This window comes from Pseudonaja textilis, chromosome 1 (assembly GCF_049901715.1).
Source record: "Pseudonaja textilis isolate UNSWEBS1 chromosome 1, rPseTex1.2, whole genome shotgun sequence".
NCBI classification, from domain to species: domain Eukaryota; kingdom Metazoa; phylum Chordata; class Lepidosauria; order Squamata; family Elapidae; genus Pseudonaja; species Pseudonaja textilis.
The window spans coordinates 101452484-101472842 of NC_141990.1; the positions used below are offsets into that span (position 1 = coordinate 101452484).

The following is a 20359-nucleotide window of genomic DNA, read 5'->3' on the forward strand; positions in this document are numbered from 1 at the left end:
CGATTTCTTTCCTCGAAACTCCAAAGTTTGCTTCGAATCTAGGTTTCGGAGCGGTCCCGCAAAGATTCGAAATATCGGCTAACTTCCGGGTTCACCCGACCTGCAGCATCTTTTTGAAAGTATTTCTTAAGAACGGACAAGTCACTACATTAAAAAAAAATCAGAAAAACATGACCCAGTGGGACAGTGAGTTTCTGCTTAATTTTGAGCGTTATCGGCAGAGCACCAAATTAAAATCTGCCATTTTATGTATTAATCACAGACTAAAGGATGAGGGCAGAGGTTTATCATTTAAAATTGAACCTCAATCTCATGATAAGTATTCTGCCTGGGTAATTTAAAATCAAAAATCAGTTAAAATAACATTCAGTTTTGTGGGAACCAGCCAATATTGCTTTAGTCAATAAATCACAAACCATGGCTTAGTGTAATGTGTGAACACAAATGTGCACACAAACATATAAATGTAGCAACAAAGCAAAGAGAACCAATTATTTTAAGGTTCCATGTAATCAGACAGAGCTTTCCAGAAGAAAAAAAGGAAGGATGCCAACAAGCATGACAAAACTCACAAAAGATGTTATTCTTAAAAATGCTTCCACAAGCCTGAGCAATCTGAAACACTGCTGGTACATTGCCTATTCTCATCTTTTCAGACAGAAAAACCGCCTTAAGCAAAACTGACACTTTGATGGTATGGTAAAAAGCCAAGATTCTTCTTGCTTTAAAAAAAATGGTTTAGGTTATGTAATCAACAACCACATCTGAAGTTAACATGGTTATAAAACAAGACATGGTATGAAACATATATTTCAAAATAAATGTGAATAGGGCATGCTCATTAGCTAATAGTGTTTAGGGAACTGTATTTGGTGAATAATGAATCTTTATTCCTGTTCATCTTTGTGCCATTGAAAACAATGATCTGGAAAAAAATTATACAGCCCATATTGATCCCTTCCACAAAAATCTGATATATTATAAATTGTAATTTGTAAACAAATTCAAATAACACAGCCACGTAGTTTTTTTGCCTAAGGAAAGATCCAATGCTTTTGCTTACTCATTTAAACTTTCCATACTACATTACTGCATGCAGTTTAGAGTATACAGGTGAAACTCAAAAAATTAGAATATTGTGCAAAAGTTCATTTATTTCAGTAATGCAACTTAAAAGGTAAAACTAATATATGAGATAGACTCATTACATGCAAAGCAAGATAGTGATTTGTCAAGCCGTGATTTGTCATAATTGAGATGATTATGGCTTACAGCTCATGAAAACCCCAAATCCACAATCTCAGAAAATTAGAATATTACATGCAATCAATAAAACAAGGATTGTACATAGAACAATATCCGACCTCTGAAAAATATAAGCATGCATATGTACTCAGTACTTAGTTTGGGCCCCTTTTGCAGCAATTACTGCCTCAATGCACGTGGCATGGAAGCTATCAACCTGTGGCACTGCTAAGATGTTATGGAAGACCAGGATGCTAAGTTGCATTACTGAAATAAATGAACTTTTGCAGGACATTTTAATTTTTTGAGTTTCATCTGTACTTTCTGAGAAGAGTCACTTAACAAGAAGTACACTATATACTGATTTGTCTAAATTTAAACATAAATTTAGACCTAAATTTAGATAACAAGAAACCAAACTTTCATTTTCTAAAAATACCTTCCTTTTTCCCCTTAGTTTCTAAATGCAAGTGCAATTCCTTAATAGATAGTGTTGTAGAGAAGATACAATATAGTATAATATATGTGCCAGACAGATTCCACCCCTGCTGGTTTGAAATGCGAAAAGGAACATCATATAGTAAAAATTTTTAGAGGCAGTATACCATCTGATTTGCTTTTCCAATATAATAATAGTTTTGCTGATTTAAATGGCTAATAGACAGTGGATATATTCAGGTAATCACACAGCAGGCTATGAAAATTAAGGTGTACTATATATAATGCTAACCACCCATTTTTCTTTTTAGCAACAAGCCACTGCATTAAAAAGATGGTAGGTGTAAAAAGGTGTTTCACAACCAGATGCTGAAGTTCCCCTTTCCTAATTTGCATCAAGCTTCAAAACAGCTCAGCCTAAATAGGGACCCCTAATTTTATTTGTCTTCTGTGTTTGGAAACAAGGTTTCAGTAATCTAACGCTTTTTATGTTATTAAACCCAAGTTCTGAAATATTTCCTAGTAAACATGTCTATGAATGTTAGCTTAGTCTAGCTTTAGGAATGTATTATTACTTATCTTTAACTTCAGATGTGTAAGAGCTGTAGAGCTGAGGGCATTAGTTTTTAAATCAAGCAAGAGAGTATAGTTAAAAAAAACACTGTCTCTTTCTTTAAGCCTGAGCAATATAAAGCTTCTTGCACTTTTCTCTGTATATTTTATTACTTCCACAAGATAATTAGATGCTCCCTTTGGTATATATGCATGTTTCTGATCAGGTGCACATGCAGTTTCTTATTCTAATTAATGAGCAGGCAACTTCATTTCTTCTCAGAAGATTAAGCACAACGCAGAAGAAATGAAGTTACAGTACTTTCTATACACATCTACATATTTTTCTTTATTACAAACTCTAATAAACTTAGAACAACTGGCTAAATTCTCCATTTTCTTTCAAGGCATTTGCATACAGAACTCAAGATTTGTCAGTCCTTTGAGTTACACCAATTTAAGTAACATTTTGCAGGAATTCCAGAAAAACTAGAATACTTTATCGTTGAAAGGCCAATGTCAACTCTAAAATCCTCTAACTATATAACTGATCTGCTGTACACATAAATTATTGGTTAGGTTTTTAGACAGTGTCATAAAATTCTCATAAAATGTATAGGAATCCTCATAACTTATTTGAATATAGTTTTTTTAAAAAATTGCCTTTGAGTCAGTCTTGACAACTGGCTGGACAAGTTCCTGAGTTTCCTTGGCGAGGTTTTTCAGACATGGTTTGCAATTGCCTGCTTCCTAGGACTGAGGATGAGTGATTGGCCCAAGGTCACTCAACTGGCTTTGTGCCTTAGGTGAGACTAGAATTCATATCTTCTAGTTTCTATGACGCCTTAACCACTACACCAAACTGGCTCCTTTAGTGAAATAATAAAGGTTTAAAATTCTTCAGTGAACATTCATTATTTTATTGTTATTATCCCTATATGTAATATGATAATTTACTTTATTACTTTAGTGAATAGCATCTGTACTCCAACACTCAGGTAAGAAAACACAGCGACATCAGTAATGCAGAAAAAGCAAGCAAAATGTTCTTTGTGAGATGGTAAATCCTGAAACTCATTTGCCAGGATATTCAGTGTTACACTGTATTAACAACGTAAAAATGTGAATACCCCTATGTAATAGTTCGAATCCAGTATTCACCAAAATTCTCCACTTATAATATACCTGATTTCACCAATGCATACCAGGTGCACACCAGTGTATCTGGAAAACTTATGATCTGCTCAGGTTTTGCTCTAACAACCTCATCACTGGCTCTAAGATTTCTGTGATTTTTTAAAAAATATGCCAGATCACGCTTGCACATTTCTCTTTATCCTCTGAGTCTGTCTGCCCAAATCGCTCGGTGAAACTATAATGAGGATCTACAACTTTCCTACCAAAGATTAGCTCAAAATGTGAAAAGTTTGGCTTTCCTCAAGTACTGTATGTTAGGTAAACAGAAATGATTGTAACTTTGCATCCTAGCTTTTGGGTTTTCTAACTGAGGTGAAAGAACAGTTAAGTCTTTATTTTGCTTTTTAAAGTTCCATTACTTCTTTTTCTTAAGCCATTAGTTTGTAGACAATATGCTGCGGTTTTTAATTGAATGATGCCACCACATTTTCACATACTGTACGTTGACCGGAAGTTATTTCAACAATCTGAAATAACTGCACATCAAAAATCAAGCTGTGCAAATGCTCCCCACCAGAACATACCCAGGTGCCAAAATTACTATTATGGCCATTACTAATTCAGAAGATTTTGATAGCAAGGAGAGCAGTCATGAACCTGGGACTGATCTGGTTGGTAATCATCTAGAGCAGTTGCTCCCACAGTCAGCTGATGAGAACCAAGAGCTGAAGTGCCTGCCCAGCCCTCAGGCACACCATACTCTGCAGCAAACAAAGCAAAGGTTCTCTGTGTTCAGTACTTGCCTAGGAAAGCCATTCCCAGCCCTGACTGGCCCCTGATGTACTTAAAGACTATTGTTACTCAACAAGACGTATTGGGAACAATTGCCCTCTCTGGACATTGCACCTGAAGTCTTCAAACTCTTGCTTTCCAATTGGTTGATCTGATTGGACAACCTACTTGCAATGCTTATAACTTTGGATCATGACTGAATAATGTTCCCCCTTGCTGCTTTGGGCTCTTGCTATGTGGAACTTGTTGCAGGCAAGCTCAGGCATAACTGAAATATGTGTGCTTTTGCATACAAGTTCTGCTGCCATTGTCTATACTTGCTTTAACCAGAAGTAAAGTCTGGTAAAGCAAGGTAGTTCCTGTGATTGGCCTGTATAGCTGCTTCCTCTGGATATCTAGTGAAATCTAGTGAAAAGCCAACTCTTTTCCTTTTATGCCAATCAGTGAATTTTGTGAACCAATTCCTTATATTCATTTTTTCAGCTATCTTGTGTTTTTTACTCACCAAATGGGTTAGGATTGGAATACGGTTATCTTGGTAAATGTAGGTACCCAATCCATAATCAAGGATTTGGAATCGATTTTACATCCATGGCATGTAAAAAATGTTGGACATGAGATTTTAGCAGGCAAAAGGGAGTTAAAAAAAAAGGAAAAAGATTTAAGTGAAGATACATCTTTATTACTTTTCTAGTTAACTTTGGGAAGATACCAATAATATTCCCCCTCTACTCTATAGATTCCATTGTTTTGAACAAGTTTTATTCAGTCTCCAATATTTCCTTTTTAAGGGAGGTGTTGAGGAGATGGTTATTGTATGCATCGGGAAGCCCTGGAGGAAGCAGATTACTTGAACCCTTTGTAGCAATGTTTCAGGCCAATGGAACTGAAAGCCAATGGCTATTATTGTGTATGGCCTCTGGTGGAATAGTGATAGTGCATCCATCATTGCTCTTCTTGACCTCTCAACCACTGATGATATCTTTCTAGAACAATTCAGGGGTTGGGAGTTGTCACAATTTTGTATCGGTGTTGGTTTCTTTCAAGGTAGAATTCCCAAGTAGGGTTGTTTGCTTGCAGACATGTCATTACCAGACTAGGTAACATATTCAGTACCAAGAGTTGTTTCAGTCAGAGTTGATAGGGATCCAACCCATACCCACTTTTCTACAGCCCCCTTGGTGCTCTCAACATTTCTATTTAATTTTAACACTGGGTGAAGTCATTCAATGGCATCATCAGTATACTGATGGTTCCCAATTGTGCATCTCTGGCCAATGTTGTTGTTGTGGACATTCTGTCCTGGTGGCTGTGGGGTTCTGCAATGGGAAGAACAGGCTTATTCCTTTGTTTTTCAAGTTGCAGTGGCTCCCAGTAAGGCTCTGATTGCAATTCAAAGTGTTGTTTGTCATCGTAAAGCCCTCTATGGCCTGAATCTGGGTTATTTAAGAGACTACTTTTCCCCAGTTCTCTCTACCTGCCTCATCAGGTCTGGCAGGAGGGGTATATTTCAGGCTCACTTACTAAAGCATGTCATTAAGTGGGACTCAGGAAGCCTGCCTTTTGTGTCACTGCACTTGCCCTCTTAGAACATCATTACACCCCAACAGGACTGGCCTCACTCCTGTTAGTTTTCAAAAGGTCTTAAAACTAGGGTGCTCTTTCAGGCATGGAGGTCAGCTGAGCCTGTCAGGTATTATTTATTATTGTTTGTTTATCTTTGTTTAACTTTATTTGCTTTTGTTAGGTTCATATCTTTACTTTTTGTTAAACTGATGTTTTTAGATGAGTTAAATCAGCTGACCATTAATGTGTCAACTGTGCTCAATCCCCCATGCCCCGCCATCAATAAAACAAATAAATAGGTTGACTAAGAACTAGTAACAGTTTATGGCTACTTTTCCTAACCATCTCACCCATATGACAAAACTGACAAAAAGCACTCATCCCTTAACTGACACCTAGTAATAAAAATGCCCAATCTAACTGGATCCTTTCAAAGCTCACATTTGGAACTACAGTACAATTTTCTATAAAGGAATTATTTTCCCAAATACTTGTCCCTAGTTTCATTCTTTTTCTCTCTATTTCTATTTCAACGTATTTGAGAGAGTTTTCAGTCTATAATTTCTTTTTTTGTTTGATGGGCACAAGATGGGAGCTCCCATACAATGAAGGGTACAAAACATTTTTTTGTAATATGCACCTCATATCATTTTAATTTCTCCACTCCTCTGACAATCTGGCCACCAGATATTTTAAAGTAACTGCAGCATCCTTTTTACAATAACTTTGTCAATTAGGTTCATCTTTATTAGGAATAATAAAGTATCCATATTACTGCAAACAAACTTTTACTAATTCTCTTAAGGGTTCCTTAATTTTTTCTTGAATGATGAGAAATCCACAATATCACTTTTTTTCAATGTAGGCGACACAATTTTTGTCATTTTCAATTTGTTTTCATAGGACTTACTCCACAATGTCCAGCCTTCTTTTCCACAAAAGGAAGAACTTCTACCAATTTTCTTCTTTACCTACTATTTTGCCTTTTCTTTTTTCGGGGTAGGATTACTTGAGAAGGGGAACGACAACATGTCTACGCAGCTGGTGCAAATTATATAATTGCCATTTCTGCTTTGATGAACATGTTATTTTTATATCAAGGTGAATCTTTATAGATGTCTGTGATCTAGACTAAATTCATTAGAGTTATCAATTTGTTGCCAGCTCAATTGTCTTGTTTCCTTCAGACAATGGAAATATTTATTAAGGACTTTTAATAAGGCAAGCAAGAGACACAGTTGGTCAGTACTTAGGAATTTGGGTTCTATTTTCCAGGAGATAACCAAAAGGATAGACAAAAGATTGCAGCGTGGGGGTTGGTGGGATTTGACAATGATTTGAGATCATGACCCACTACTTTATTATTTAAAACTGGAAGTCAAATGCCCATCAATCTTGATGATATTTTAAGGTAAACTTGGTGGTATGTATCTGCATGGATAATAAATCTGAGATGTTTCTGTGAAGGAGAACTGTAGAAACCATCAGCTACCTTCTCCCATTCAGAATCTGAGCACAGAACACTGTATCTGCTGCTTGATGCTAAGGAGCTGAGTTGTAGATGAAGCAAGAATTTCTGCCAATGGTAAAACAGCCCACCCGCATTTTTGAATTGCTTCAGGACTGCAAATGGAAATAGCACATTCTTGGCTGAACTAAACTAGCTTAGCTGCCAGATAGATAATGATGTAACAAGATTGTCCGTACATGACTCGGGACTAATACAAAGTATTTCTATGTACAACTATATGTATATGTATGTATGTATGTACGTGAAAATATATTGTACCCTGTGTACTTTTATTTCTTCTTTTACCTTTCTTATAACTTTGGGTATTCTTTGGCGGGGGTGGTATTTAATTAAAAATGGGAGACATTTATATGGAAATGTGTATATTAAAACATTGGCAATAAATATGGAAATGTATCAAATTTCTTTTAATCACTTCTTGGATTAAAACACATTTCAGCAAAGCAAAAAAATTGATACCGGTAACACCGAAATTAAATGGGAAACGCAATGGGTATCATACTTTTCTTCAAAAATCATTTTTGTAAATTTAAGGAAAATAGGAATACCAGATTTGTATTGCAAAAATCTAGACAACCACTGGTTAACAGCAAAAAATTATATTTTCCTTGCAACTAGTGATCATCTAGATTTGTGCAGTCCAGATCTAGTAGCTAAAATAAAATCTAGAGACATTCCCACATTCTTTTATTTTTGGGAGACTATTGACCAGTCAGATTTACTTGTTACAAAAAGCAAAAGAAAAGTGACACTTTATTTCTAAATCAAAAGTATTCTGGTATGCTCTATAGTTTGTTGCTCTCTGTAACAAAAGTTGCCTTATTTTCCTCAGAATAGTTTACTTCTAAGCAAGACTGTTAATATTATTAGTTTTCTTTATTCCACCTTTATTTATATAACTCAGGGCAGTGAATATACCTGTCTCCTATTTTCCTTACAACAAAGGTTTATTTGTTGTTAAGTGCAGTAAGGAAACAAAATGAAGGTTGTGTTCATGAAAAAGGCTAAAAGATGAAGAATATCAACCAAAAAGGTAAGGCATTTCTGTTCTAATTTTGCCATACCTAACAGCAAATACTTTGCAAACCATATTCTTCATCCAATCTGTCAGCTGCAATCTTTTTTCCCCCTTTAATTAAAGAAACACTACAGTCTTTATTCTGAAACATGCCTAGAAAGATTTAATTTAGACAATAAATCTCAGATTAGAATAAAAATGTTAAGAATACTGCCTTACCATTGTGATGTTAGAGCTCTTTTCCACTTTTTGGAAAACAGGCAAGGATATAAGAGGTGAAGTCATGTGTACACTAATGTAATACATCTACTACCTCTGTCCCTCCCACTCTTACGTTAACTTTTTGATTTTATGCTTAGGGCATCTCATAAAGTAAAGCATAATTCAAAACAGTATGTTTTCTTAGTAGTCAGGCAATGGCATCCACTTAAGTTGAAAAATAGGTTGGTTTTCTCTTAACTCCTGATGACTACAACTGTTTAGAAAGCTAACAGTTTTTGAAAAAGCAACAGAAACATGTTTTGAGGAATAAGAAAAAAAACATGTAAAAGATGCCAAGTAACTAATGATCAGTTACTGTTAGGATTCCAAATCTATAAACAAATATATGAATAATATAAATATGTGGGCAGCTTAATCATACTTTTTCAAAATTTACTAGTATATAAAAATTCATTTTCGTTTCTCCTAAACTATATTACTCAGAGGGGCATATAATATTTGAAAGATTACATTAAATGTTTAATACTATTATAATATTTAAATAAATTTAAATGAACTAAATAAATAATAAATGTTAATACTGAGTGCAGCAGATATCAGTGTCCCTGCATAATTTTATTCACGTTTCCATGAACATAATAGCTGCAAGTAAATATCCAAGTGCATAGGTTTGTCAACTTATGTCTGCTAGCTAGCATTATAAAAGGACATAAATCATAGTAATTCTATGTAGCATTTATGGAAGACCAAACAATCCTTTTTTCTGAAAATTTCAGTAAAGCCCTTTTTTTTTAAAAAAAAACAATTCATCAGAAAACTATTGGGAATGGACTCAGTGTTGCTATTGGTAATTATTGGTCTTGCATATCTGGTGTTGCAATTTTACATTATCTTCAATCTCTATAATTAAAAAGATCATGTTAATCTTCTCGAAATGAGATGAAGAAATATGGTGGTTTCATTATTGTTTTTGAAAAGTAACTCCATCTTACTAGAAATGAGAAAGCTTATGATGAAGCTACTTGATATGATCTTGTTATCTTCCATAATATCTAAAATAAAAATAATCTTCCAAATACCATGCAGTTTTGATGGCAGCAATAAGGATGTTTTTATCAACTATGTCAAGTCTACAGCCGTAGTTTAACTTGATAGCAATCTGCTGTCCGTGTGCTAATTAAGCGCAGATAGGTTGGGCCAGATAGTGCCATATGCTGAGACCATAATATCTACCAAACAAAGCACAGGAGTGACTGCAATGTTAAATCAGACTGATCAGACTGCATTCCATGACTATGATTTTTTATTTTATAGGTAAATAACCCTAACCCTAACAACCAAGAGACAATGATGTACAGCCAAAAATATAACTGTGCTTAGGAAAGACTATAAATAATAAATGTAATTAAATAAGTGACATATATAGAAATTAAAACACACCTATAAAGCATTAATATAGTACTAACTCAATCCTTTAATATATTGTTAAATTTAAACTACAAAGGCCATCTGTTGTTCCATGTTCTCACTGTTGATACAATATATCATTTCAGTACAATTATATTTATATGATATACAGATAGTCCTTGACTTACAACAGTTCATTTACTGACCGCTCAAAGTTACAACAGCACTGAAAAATGTGATTAATGGCCATTTTTCACAATCTTAGCTTTTTTCTAATAACAAACATTTGATTAATTAAGATCTTTACCTTTCTCTTTTTAAAATTATATTTGGAAATGTATTATGTTTGAATCAAGTTCTTTGTGCTGTCCAGCCAGTGTATGGGAATTGGATAGTTAATTAGCAATTGTGAGCTGTCCCCTTAAGGGAATGCATCATGGATAAATGTAGTTAACATATCCTGGGAAATGTAGTCCATGTCATGTGACATCTATAATCCTGATTGGTCACTAAATCGACCCTCGATAGGAGGAGGTTTCCTCACTCTTGGCTGAACTCACGGACTCGTGGTAACTGTTCTATTTCTACCGCTACGAGATGAGGGAAAAAGGATAGGAGATAACCATCTTTTTACTTACAAGACAGATATGCAAAGGATTGGTCATTAAAGAAGAACTTCGTCACAACTGTACAGAATACAGAACATTCTTAATTTTTAAATCCCCAATGTTTTTAGTATATATGTTTTTTTCAACAAGCAGTGCCTGATTTGTCTCCTTAAAGAAAAAAAATCTTGTTCCCTTGCTGCTATTAGAAAGAATGTATTTGTAAATGTATCACCAATATTGATAACAAACAAGGAACCATAGACTGTCGATAGTAGAATTGCTAGGGTTTTTTAAAAATCATTTTCTTTTTTTCTATTTCTTTTCTTGCTTCTGTGTGTTGTGTTTGTTTGATGTTTTGTTTTGTAATCAATAAAGTTTGTTTTTAAAAAAAAGAAAGAAAAAGTTTTATTTCTTGTTCTATGAAGAACTAAGAGGACTGTGTAAGAAATTTATATGGTTTACACTTTAAGGAGACAGGATAGAAAAAGCAAGGGAAAAGATTGGATACATGAAGGCTCAGCTGTTAGTGAATCCTCATTCTAAAATAGTCGTACATGCATTGTTTACATTAAGCTAAGTGTAATATGTTACAATTAATATGTATTAACTTCTTTGCTTTCGTGCATAAACACATTACACTACTGTTTCTGAAAGACTATCCCCTATTTATTTATTCTGGTTGGGAGAAGTTAGCTAATTGTTTTTTTCAGGAGTCAAAAAAAAGTATTTCTCCCATTTACAATGCAAATTATGCAGAACTCAGTTGAATTAAGGTGAATAATTAATTAAATTAAATATCTCTTGAAGACATATATTTTAGAAAGAGATTCTTCCTAAGGCCTATATTGTAATTTATTAGAAATTTACTCTTGCCAAGAATCACAGTGTCAGCCTTACCAGTTAATTGCCTCTTTCAGTGCAATCTTGACATTATCAGGACTGGATTTACAACATTCAGAACTTGGAACGCCACTGTAAAATATTGAATTTACAAGGATTTTCTGCTAAGAAAATGACTTCTCAGTCTTAATCTACAAATGCTGTATGTAAACTAATTTATGGAGATACTTTTCTGCCGTTTTTAAAGCACCACAGACACAGTGTAAGAAGAGAGGGAAAGGTTTTTGTAGATGACCTGGGCTCAGGAAGAAAGATTCAATATTCCTCCTTCAACCCTCAGTAGATATGAAATATTTAATCAAGATTGCCTCTATCCCAACCTCTACAACAACTTCAATTAAAAGAGAAATTGCATATTCTGTATTTTATGCATTTTGCAGTTTACACTGCATGTCAATTCTGAAAATCTCATCCAAGTTTAACTTTAGATTGTTATTACCTTATTCCCAAATAGATTTAAAACAGGAAATTCTCTGACAGGAAACTATAAACTAATTTAAATATCAGTACAAAAATTGGTTGCCATACTGTATGTAGTAAAGGAGTAGCTGGCATCTGAGGAATTTCAATATATAACTTGCTTGTTTTCAGATCTAATTAAAAGTCTAGTTTTATAATATATAATCATATTGCCAAACTATTAAAATATGCTGATTGTCAAGCCCGAAATTGACATAAGTGTAGCCATTTTAGTTTGTCTAAGTATATATTCTTTTTCTTACTTTCTCTGTGGCAGTCATGGGGGGAAGGGTTTCGGGCTTGCCTCACTCCTAAGGGGGTAGAAGTGGAGATAAAGAGCATTGTTTTGGCTAGGTGATTTTTCTTCTCGTGGGAAACAAGCTGTCCTTACTCGGGCCTCTGGAGGTGGAGATTTACCACATCAAGAAACGTTGAATTACTTCTATTGGAGAATGTGACTTTTGGGGGTTGTTTCTAACTTGTAATATTGTGGGGTAATTCCAGGTTGGATCAGATCCAGAATTACCACGGACTTTGCCAATTTGATGCTTTCCTAAATAAAAGAAATTGTCTTAGAAGAGGGACTTTGTGCTTTTCTTTTTAAATGGATTTCATCACTTGGAAACCTGACATTGATGCTTTAGCAGTTCTTCATGTTCGGCACTCCCCCGCCCCCCCCCCAAAAAAAAGAATTGTGGGCTTTCTCTTACTAGAATGAATGAATGGAGAGTTTCTTTAGTTCTTTATATAAAGGGTCTACTAAATCTACATATGCCAAATGGGGGAGAAGAATCCACCCATCCATTCATCATCCATTCATCTTTTCCAAGAAATTATTTTCCAGTCCTGGCAGAGACGGACCAACCGACCAATGGTGAATGATTCTGGGAGCTATTATGCCATAATATCTGGAATATCACATCCTCGCCCCTGAAATTTGACAGGGATTCAAATATTAATGCTCAATTTGGTAGGTATGTCTGTATGGATATACTTTCTATATATGTAAATAAATTTTACATCACATGCACTCCCTCAATCTCCAGTGAACTGCTTTTATATCTAATTATATAAATATTTATTTATACAAGTTTTTACTAAGATGAAATAGAATGAACACGTGAAACAATGTTTGTTGTCTGTTTTTATTATTATAAAGGAATTTAGAGATGACCCAGAGGAAAGTATGAAATAACCACTAAGGGGAGATTTGCAGAAAATATTACATAGTGCAGAGACTAAAATAAGAGTAAGAAAGAAATTCATTCTACTTTGATTTTGTTGACAGGCTTTCAACATTTTGATATTACAACAATAAAGTAGCATTCCTGGAATCCCTGCAGTGTTTGTTTTTGATCTAAACTACCTTGAAGAGCTGACAATTATTTCCCACTTTTCAACATAACATTTTAGAGTGTCACAGGTTATACCATTCAGTTATCAACAGTGATACAACATGAAAGAGAAATAGCAGCATGAAACAATGAATCTGACTAAGGCTTCACATGGCATTATTATAGTAACCATTCAAAATGAAGAAATTCCTGAGCATATTTTAAAGTACTGTAAAAACTTTGAGAGTGACTAACAATTACAAATTAGGCATTATGGAAGATTTTCTAAGAAGATATGCTAGATAAGTTGCAACAGTCAAGAAAGCTCCTTTGTTACCACCTATTAATCTCAAATGTGAAGATTATTCACTATTTTAGGTTAGCAACATTAACAAAAACCCTGAAGCCAGTGGTGGTATTCTACCGGTTCGGCGGAACCGGTAGTTCTGAGGATCATCTGTGAGCGAACTGGTTTGCTCCAATGATCAGCTGCTGGGCCCTCCCACCTGTACCGGCTCTATACTGACCTTTATTTCCAGCTTTTCAACCTCAGCTTTCAGCAAGGCATTCGACAAAGTAGACCCCAACCTACTTCTTGGTAAGCTAGAAAAATGTGGAATAGATAGCACAAACCATACTCAACAAGTAGTCCTTAATGCGTCTAAGTCTACATGGAGGGAAGTATGCAGTGGGGTGCCACAAGGTTCTGTCTTAGGCCCAGTACTCTTCAATATCTTCATTAACGACTTAGATGAGGGAATAGAAGGGGAACTTACCAAATTTGCAGATAATACTAAGCTGGCAGGAATAGCTAACATCCAAGAAGATAGGCTCAAGATCCAGATGAATCTTGACAGATTAGAACCCTGGGCCATATCTAACAAAATGAAATTCAATGTAGAGAAAAGTAAAGTCCTACACTTAGGCAAGAAAAACCAAACGTACACATATAGACTGAGTGAAACCAGGCTCAATAGCAGTAACTGTGAGAGGGATCTTGGAGTCTTAGTGGACAACCAGCTAAATATGAGCCAGCAGTGTGCAGCAGCAGCCAAAAAAGCTAATGCAATCCTAAATTGCATTAACAGAGGGATACAATTGAGATCAAGTGAGGTACTAATACTTCTCTATAAAGCCTTACTACGACCACACCTGGAGTACTGCAACCAGTTTCGGTCACCAGATTAAAAAATAGATGTTGAGATTCTAGAAAAAGTACAGAGAAGAACAACCAGGATGATTAGGGGACTGGAGACTAAAACTTTTGAAGAATGGTTACAGGAACTGGGCATGGCTAGTCTAGTGAAGAGAAGGACCAGGGGAGACATGATAGCAGTCTTCTAATATTTGAGGGGCTACCACAGAGAGGAAGGGGTCAATCTATTTTCTAAAGCACCTTAGGCCACACAGGAACAATGGATGGAAACTGAACAAGGACAGTGAGAACAATCAATCAATGGAAGAGCTTGCCCTCAGAAGTTGTGGGAGCATCATTACTTGAGACTTTCAAGAAGAGATTGGACTGCCATTTGTCAGAAATGGTGCAGGGTCTCCCGCTTGGGCGGGGGGTTGGACTAGATGACCTACAAGGTCTCTTCCAACTCTGATTATCTGTTATTTTATCAGCTGATTCGTGCAGGATAGCTGATTGCCCTGCATCAGCTGTTTTATACACAGGGCTTGCAGCAGAAGGTGAGTTGGAACCAGTAGGAAAACTTTTTGAAACCCACCACTGTCTGAAGCCAAATTAATGGAAAAATACAACAACAAAGAATTTAATAAGGTTTTAGGGACTAATATAATAACTAATATAATACAAACCCAAATTTTTTCCCCCCTTTCCCCAGCTGTTTCTGCTAGAAAGCATATTGGTAACAATGAAAATACAACTTTATTTTTTCATCTTATGTTCTTAATGTATGGGTTTGGACACATTCAGTTTTGCCTTTCAAACTGAGGACTTTTATTACAGAAAATTATTTCAATTGTTAATAAGTTTTGCATTTGTCTGGATTATTCAGCTTCATTATGGTATCCAATTTTAAATGTAAGTAAATTATTTTTAATTAGACTTAGATGGAATGCCTATGCATAGCAATAGATAGATAAAGATAGATGGATGGATTGATAGGCAGACAGACAAATATGGATGGATGGATGGACAGGCTCCTTTCCAGTTACCCATCCTACACAATTTGACGAGAGACATGTTATGTGTACCATCGGCCAAAGAGTGTCGGCTGGTGAGTCCTTGAGCAATCTTTTCTGCCATCTTCTGGAATACCACCCCTTCTGAGATTAGGCCGGCCCCTACTCTGCTGACCTTTCATTTATTTTAGGATTGTATGCATAGTTTACTTATTTTAAAATTGTGCACTCTTTTTTTCTAAGGGACATTTACAGTTTATTATTACTTGGAGCATTATTACTTTATAAATAAATATATAAAACTGAGAGGAAATGAAGCAATTCTTTGTTATTATTTGTTTGTAACATAAAATACAAAAAATATAAAAACAAATAGTAGGAAACATAGGAGGAGGGAAAAGGAAGAGTGCAGAAAAGAAGGGGAAAAGAAAGAAAAGGCATTGATTTCTGACTCCCTTTGGTGCAGTATAATAAGATAATAACGTCCAACCTTAACTTTTTACTTTTACATAGTAGTATGGACTAGCTATTTCTATATCAACAAATCTATCTAATTGGTAAAACCCAAAATCAAAGTTTCATTTTTTTTGCACCTCAAGTAGAAAGTCTAGAAGCAGTTTCCACGTAGAAACAAAAATACTTATGTTCCTTTCTTTTATCAAAGCAGTCGCTTTAGCCATCTCTGCTAACTCCGTTAACTTTTGCAGCCATTTTTCCATTCTCAGGATCAAAGTATCCTTCCATTTTTGTGTATTAAGTGATCTTACTGCCATCAACATATATAACATCAAAGTTCCAAAAAAAAAAAAAATCAAGTCTTTTTCCATTAAACCCAAAAGAAAAGTTTCTAGTTTTATCTTTTTATTTACTGCAGGTCAATCAGTCTGGCTTCATCATAATTTCTTTTGTGAAAAAAGCTTCCTGAGGGGACTCATAGAGGCATCGTCATAGAAAGCAAGTGAAGCACTTCTGAAGGACCCATTCTTGATGAGAAGCTTATTTAAGTCTAATTATCTTTGACTCATTTGTAAAACTTTTTAGAAAAAATTGTTTGTTATACGAATATAAACGACTGTAATGAATCAAACCTAGTAGAACTTGAGCCTTTGACCACATATTAGAACTTTGTCAGTCACCTATAAAATACAGATATTAAAACCAGTGTTCCAATTATTTATAATTATCTTTCTATAAATTTAAAAAAAAACAAATGTAGCTTTATTATAGCAACTCTCCTGTGAAATGAAGCAGATGTACAAATGTTTTCATTATGCCATTGGTATCTCATATTGGCCTGACTCCCCATACTCACAACTATAAGTTCTTGCTTGGATTTACTAATTCTCTAAAATTATATTATTTTATTGTTGTAATATAATCATGGTCTAGATATTGTAAATTGACGTCTTTAGATAAGAGTATTGTTTATCAGCTTATATGAATGTAAATAATGAATGCATGGCCTGCATTTGAAAATATTTGAAAATTCTTGTTGATGCACCTGCAGTTCTATTAAATGAAACAGGGCAACTTGATTATATTAACTGCTTTCCAGTTCATTTACATGTCTATATCAAAATAATGATTATACGTTCAAAGGAGGGACAGTTCAACAGATGTTGTTGATCTACATTTTTTAGCATTCCTCATTAGAGAGCTTGCTGGTTGAGAGTTGCATCAATATCTTGGAATTTAGCAATAGGTGGAGGATCACAGGTTCCTCAATCTTACTTTAAAATCTGGAATAATTTTGGATTTAGTCTTGATATAGGGCGTTGGTTCTTACCTGATACGCTCATTCTCTGTGAGCTGTGAAGAGCATCCAGAAGTGGGAGGTGCTTCAGTCTCTTCTGGAAAGGCTGGGCTTAAAACTCCGGGACGCTCCTCCTCCTCCATGGGACACCTCCCCAGCGTCCCCCAGTTTTTCAAAGACTGAGTGCCAAAGTTCGGAACTCATTACCTAATCTGGATCCCTGACTGGAATGGAACCCCCCAGACAGAAAGAAATGGGTGGGGCTGGATGCTCTTCACAGCTCACAGAGAACGGGCGTATCAGGTAAGTACCAACGCCCTTTCTCCCATGAGCTGTTCAGAGCATCCAGAAGTGGGACATACCAAAGCTTGGCCTGTCCTAAGGGAGGGACTCTGTCTGGATCGAAATCCACTCCTAAACTCTGTGGACCCTCTGCAGGACTCTTCTGCCAAATGAAGCGTCTGCTGAGGCATAGACATCAATTTTATAATTTCTGACAAAGGTTGATGGTGAAGCCCAAGTTGCCGCTCTGCAAATTTCATCTATGGAAGCCCTTGTGGCCCATGCTGCTGATGTTGCCGCACTCCTTGTTGAGTGGACTGCCCTTAGGAACTGAGATGGACTGGCATTTGTAGCTTTTAGCTATGGTGGCTCTCAACCATCTACCAATGGTCATCGACGACACCTTGTGTCCTAAAGTGGATGGATTGAAGGATAGGAATAGAGCCTCAGATGTTCAAAATGTCACCATGCAGTCTAGATAGATGCTTAAGGCCCTTCGAACGTCAAGTCGATGCCATTGATGCTCCAGTCTATGAGATTGTTTCAGACAAAAATTTGGAAGCACCAACTCCTGTGCTCTGTGGAAGGCTGAATTTACTTTAGGAGTGAACGATGGATCCAATCTGAGAACCACTCTGTCTGCACGAAACACGCACAGGTTCTTTCTCATTGACAATGCCGCCAGTTCGGAAATCCTCCTTGCTGACGTGATTGCAATCAAGAAAACCACCTTATATGTCAGGAATTTGAGACTAATGGTTCTTAAAGGCTCGAACGGGCCAATTGTAAGTGCGGTTAACACCTTGTTGAGGTCCCAGGTGGGATAGCGGTGAATTACAGGAGGTTGTAAGTTTGCAGCACCCTTAAGAAAGCTGCGGACATGTGGATGGTGCACTATGGGGTGAAGGTCACTCCAGGCTATCACCGAGGCTAAAGCTGCCACCTGTCTGAGTAAAGTATTTGGACATAGGCCCTCCTGTAAAAAGTCCAATAATTGTCCTATTGATGGGGCAGTTGGATCGATCTCAGACCCCCAGCACCAGCAACAGAAAGCTGACCACGTGGCCTCGTATATACGATTTGTTGAGGACTGTCTGATGCTTGAATGGTAGCAAAAGCATCCTCTGAAATTTGTTGGGCCCTTAAACAACTCTGCTCAACCTCCATACGGCTAGACTGAGCCATTGTGGGTCCGGGTGAAGTATCGGCCCTTGGGAGAGGGAAACCTTTGATGGTGGAATTTTCCAAGGTTGTTCTCTCGACAGGTCCATAAGTCTGTGAACCACGTTCGTCTGGGCCAGTAAGAGGCGACCAATATCAATTCCGCTCGTTCCTCCAATAACTTCTGGATAAACCTGGGTATTACTGGGAGTGGAGGAAACGCATATAGAAGTCCGGGAGGCCACTGACATCGCAGGGTGTTGATGGCCTCTGCCCCCTGAGTTGGATACCTTGAAATATACCGAGGCAATTGGGTGTTGAGAGGAGAAGCAAATAGATCGATCACCCATTGCCCAAACCTCCACACTGCTTCCTGGAAGACAGACGGGTGTAGGCGCCACTCTGCCTGATCTATCATGGCTCTGCTGAGCCAGTCTGCTTGTGTGTTCAAGGCCCCTATGTGTTTTGCCTTGAGCGAAAACAGATTGGCCTCGGCCCACTTGAACAACTTGGCCGTCTCCTGCATCAGAAGTTTGGAATGGGTACCCCCGTCTGTTTATGTGGGCCTTGGTTGTGATATTGTCTGTCAAGACCAGAATGTGGCGTGATTGGAAAAGGGGCAGAAAACTGCGTAAGGCCATGCTTTGTGATGCTTTGTGATTGTTCAGAAATAGTCCAAATTCCCTGCGCAGTGTGGGATTGGAAATGAGCTCCCCATCCTATCAGGCTGGCATCGGTTGTGATCATTACCCTGTGAGGTTCCTTGAAAGGACACCCCTTGTTTATCCTTTTTTCCGACAGAGCGATTGGAGAACATTGTGCGGTACCTTTATCCGGACGTGGGATCTTTTGGATCGCTGGAAAGGCAGCAGGAACCATTGTAGCTCTCTAGAATGGAATCAAGCCCAAGGTACAGTGGAAATACAAGAAATAAGTTTCCCTAACAGTTGAGACAGCACTGCCAGGGAAACCTGCTTTAAGGCTCTGATCTCTCTGCCCAAAGACTGGATACTGTTTAACCTGTCCTGAGAGAGAAAGACCTTGCCCTCCACGGTATCTATCACTGCGCCTAAGTGAACTAACCTAGTTGAGGGGGTCAAATGGCTTTTATCCCAATTTATGGAAAAGCCATGACCTTGAAGGGTCTCCAGAGTAATCTTGGTATCCAAATTTGCTTGGTGTCTGGAAGATGAATAAAATTAAAATATCATCCAGATAACATTGTAAACGAATAGATTTGATCCTGAGGGCGGCAGCCAAAGCTGCTAGGACCTTTGTAAAAGTCATAGGGGCCAAAGCCAGACCGAATGGTAGGGTGATATATTTGTAGTGCCGATCGCAATAGCAAAATCTAAGATATTTGTAGTGAGCAGGTCTAATTGGTATATGTATATAAGCCTCTGTGAGATCTATAGGGGTCAGGACATCGTTCTCTATGATGTTGAGCAGGATGGACTGGAGAGTAGTCATCTTGAATTTTCAATAAACCAATGATCTATTCAGATGTTTGAGGTCCAGAATTGCTCTCCAGCCCCCCGAACTCTTTGGTATCACAAACAATAGAGAGTAACAGCCTTGACCCTGCTGTTCAGATGGGACTTCTCTAACGGCCCGAATATATAGAAGGTGATTGATAGCCTCCTGCATCAACGCCCTCTTAATGGGGTCCGTGGACCTAGGGCTTCTAATGGAAAAGTTTGGGGGGGAGGATTGAAACTCTAGTGCCAAACCAAACCTAACAGTGTCCCTGACCCACGCATTAGAGGTGGAGCTGTCCCATTGATCAGCAAACAATTTTAGCCACCC

The 20359-nt window shown here is 37.0% G+C and overlaps 1 protein-coding gene across 1 annotated transcript in view; it reads right to left on the reverse strand.

Moving 5' to 3' along the window:
• CRYBG1 (crystallin beta-gamma domain containing 1) overlaps positions 1-20359 on the reverse strand; it is a 112232-nt gene that overhangs the window by 44726 nt on the left and 47147 nt on the right. The window lies entirely within an intron of this gene.